At 41.0% G+C, this 3,741-nt stretch overlaps 1 long non-coding RNA gene across 1 annotated transcript in view; it reads left to right on the top strand.

Annotated features, from left to right (window-relative positions):
- The first annotated feature begins 6 nt into the window (after positions 1-6).
- The window catches only part of LOC116686256 (uncharacterized), a 12,616-nt gene continuing 8,881 nt past the window's right edge, over positions 7-3,741 (top strand). Inside the window, exon 1 of the long non-coding RNA XR_004331201.1 lies at positions 7-17. This is a non-coding gene — a long non-coding RNA (uncharacterized LOC116686256). The remainder of the gene's footprint in view (positions 18-3,741) is intronic.

Below are 3,741 nucleotides of genomic sequence, written 5' to 3'. Positions count from 1 at the left end.
AACACCATATTTTTGTTGTACTGCACATTGCTGCAGATCCTGTTTTCACCCTTTGTGTCGAGCTCTCTGTTTTAGCTCCAGAGTGAGGCATCACACTTTTATCCCATCTTTTTTGTGAGTTGCACATGCTCAGTACCTAGGTACTGTGATACTAGCTAGAAGCTAGCGCTGCTAGCGGTTAACCACCTTGTTCTCAATGGCAAAAGACTGCTACAACACACACCTAACGAGTTCACCCTAATCTACAAAATAAAATGTATAGAATTACTTCCATGTCCCTCGTCTGCAGGTATTCCACGCAAAGTTGGAAGTGTGTCCTCGTCCCAGCTAATCCTGCCTTGGACTGACCAAAGTTGGACAAAGAGTTATCTAGCTGATGTGGTTATTAGAGTTAGCACGCACCGAATGTTTCGGCCGATGACGTAGACGGCCCTGCCAACTGAACTGAAGACAGAGGACATTCAGAAACTGTATCACTCAAAACAGCATGGATGTTTTTTTTTCCAAGTTTGTAAAAGTGTGGAAGCACCAGACACACACAAAAAAAAAAGTACATAGTATGAGCACTTTACCATGGAAACCAGGGAAACCTATTCTGGTACAATCTCAAAATACAGTTATGAACCTGAAAATGAGCAGAACATGGGCACTTTAACGTTTTTGTGTACTTTGTGATTGTGTGTATGTGTGACTGTACTGCTGCCTGTATTGGCCAGGACACTCTTATAAAAAGAGTTTTAGTCTCACTGAGGATTTTGTCCTGGTTAAATAAAGGTTTTTAAACAAAGTGATGAGTCACAAGAACAATTTGAATCCCCATTCAGATACAAAACAACCTTGTACCTGAACCCAGTGGGCCAGCCTCACTAATTTAGGCACAGAAAGAGTCTCTTTTTGGACATCGTGTACTGTACTTTGGTGAGTGTCTGCCTGCTGTCTTGTAAGCCCCAGGCAGACTTAGCTCCAGTGTCCTCATTTGGAGCTTTGGGCAATGATATGCAGCAATGTTGTTTTCACTGCAGTACAGTAGTAGAAGCAAGGCCTGAGCCGGGCATGCAAGCAATGCCTCCACTGGATATTTCATTTAATTCAATGCTAACTTTATAGTCCTATGGTCCAGCCACCCCCACTTGAGTGATGAACAGTATGAGTCCACAATGAAAAAGCCATTATTAACCAACTATTTTTGGATTCTAAACCTAACAACACACAGGACACAGAATCATGTGCTTTGTCCACCCACCATCCACCCTGACCTCTTCTACTGATCTCTGAACAGTGTAAAAATGGCACACTTCCTGGCAAGATTGGAAGGATTGGAAGATTTTTTGGCCCTCCCTAATTTAAGGGTGATTTTTAAGGGTGATTATTACTGGGCAACAAACATTCACAACATAACATTGGGTGCAATTTCCAGACACAGACTAGTGCAAATTGGAGTGCAGATCTTGCATGTCGACCTTTCTACATGCTCTGGTCTCATCTAGCCTCCCTGTCGAGATTTTGCAGTTTACATCTAACCCAGTGGTCATCTGCGCCACATGGACTTAGTTTAGAGGGCATACTAACACGATTCAGAGCCAACTGTGTAACAGTAACACATTTTCACCAGCCTTATAAGACTAGGCATTTGAAGGATGGCATAGGAAAGGGATCCAAAGATTTAATGCTCTTTACAGGAATAGGGATATTTTTCTAGTTTCAATGACTTGTGTTCCAAGTACATCAACAAACAGACTTATTTTGTTACTATCAAGCTCACCACTTTGCCACGAGCCATAGCTCACCATATCCTACTCTCCAGGAAAAGGCCCTAGTGGACTCACTTTTGGAAAGTCCTTCTGGGTTGAAAGCTTTCACAGCACGTTCCTATTCAATGATTGTGTTGCCTGATGATGTTCAGATAGAAACTGCGTAGGAAAAGGAAGATGGAACTGAAACCTCAGAAGACATATGGACTAAGGCTCTAACAACAGTGAACAACAGCACTTTCAATTCCAGGTTGCTCCTCGCCTCCACTGGTGGAGAGGTAAGATATCCTTATTCTATCCTAATGTGGATAGCAAATGTGTCAGATGTCATGTTAAGGTAGCTAACTTGACACATGTTTGGTCATGCCATAGAACTAGCAGGATACTAATCAATTATATTTGCTGTATTGTCTGAAGTGCTGGGGGCGGCTTTAGAACCATATTTTGTGTACCCGATGAAGGAAAAAACTTGACGTGAAAACAACTCAACATCATAGTATTTGTCTCCTTACGGGCACATTGGCAAGTTTTACTACATTGGAAACCAAGCGGCCCACCCACTGTAGCACAATGGCTGAAGGATGTAATGCTGTTAGTTACATCTGGAGAAGATTACATTCACAGTAGGAGGTTCTAACAAATTCCTCTCAGTGTGGGAATCTCTACTGTCCTACTTTAAGAACCTCCAAGCCCTACCAGGGTAGTAAGTGGCCATCCTGGCTGACTCCAGAGGAATGATTGCCCCCCCTCTATATCCAAGCTACACTATATATAAACACTTGGCTGTAGTACTCCACTATGGTGTGTCATGATAGAGCTTTTTTATTCTAAGTATATATTTCCTTTATTATTGTCTGTATTGTCAATACTCACATCTATATTATATTATATTACATTATTATATTATTTAGATAAATATAATCTATATTTGTCAATAACAAGAGGTTTTAAAAAATTAAAAATTTAAAGTTTGGAAATTTCAATTAGTTTTCATTTTAGTTTGAGTTAGACTTCAGAGTCTTTTCTAGTTTAGGTTAGTTTCAGTTTTTCAGAATGATTTTAGTTTTTATATATTTAGTTTTACAGTAGTTTGTTTTTGTCTGGGCCAGGTGTAATGTCTCATATGTAGCTATTGATACATATAGATCACATGGTTTGAGAACTGTGTAGGAATGGCCATGATGCTTAAAGGGATGGTTTGGATCAATTTCCACCTTTACACCATGACCTTGAGCCAAAGAACCCCCAGAAGCTTTTTTCCCTTGGTCTAACATTGGGCGAGTTAGCGTTATTAGCTGAATATCTTAGTGGAGGTGCTGATGGAACCGACTGTGTATCTCTGAAAGTACCCCACTAATAATGTCCGGAATGGTACTAAACTTCTACAGTACTACAAATAGGTTATGTACTCATAGGCACATCACAATATCCTGGATTGTCAATGTTCAGTTTGGTCAGTTTCAGTAAAAAGAAAATACAAAAAAAAAATACTAAAAATGATTTGTGCATATTTTTTCTAGTTTTTTTTAACCAGACAATATAATTTGGGTTTTTCTGGAAGGTTTCAGTTTACTAAAAATATTTTTCACTGCCTTCTCTGATTTTAATTTACAATAAATAACCTTACTTCATGGATTGAAAAAAAAATTGCCACACTGAAGCTACTGTAATCCAAGCAGCAATTATGTTTTTTCCAAAACGTTGACCAAACATTTTGTATCCACTGCAGATGCCTCTCCGGGAACCATCGCCTTATTGTGGTGGAGAGGTTTGTGTGTCCCTATGAACCTGAGGTCTGTGTTGGAGCTGTGTGCTCCTGGCAGGGTCTTCCATTGCCCAGTGGTCTCAGGTGGGGGGCCAGACAAAGAATGGTTAAAAAACCCTATGAGTGAGCGAGGCAAAGAGGGAGGGACCCTGCCCGGAGGAAGCCCGGGGCCCCCGTCTGGAGCCAGGCCCAGATGGAAGGCTCGTCAGCGAGCGCCTGGTGGCC

The sequence above is a fragment of the Etheostoma spectabile genome, unplaced genomic scaffold, assembly GCF_008692095.1.
Source record: "Etheostoma spectabile isolate EspeVRDwgs_2016 unplaced genomic scaffold, UIUC_Espe_1.0 scaffold340, whole genome shotgun sequence".
Classification (NCBI taxonomy): domain Eukaryota; kingdom Metazoa; phylum Chordata; class Actinopteri; order Perciformes; family Percidae; genus Etheostoma; species Etheostoma spectabile.
This window is presented reverse-complemented; position numbering and strand designations above follow the sequence as displayed.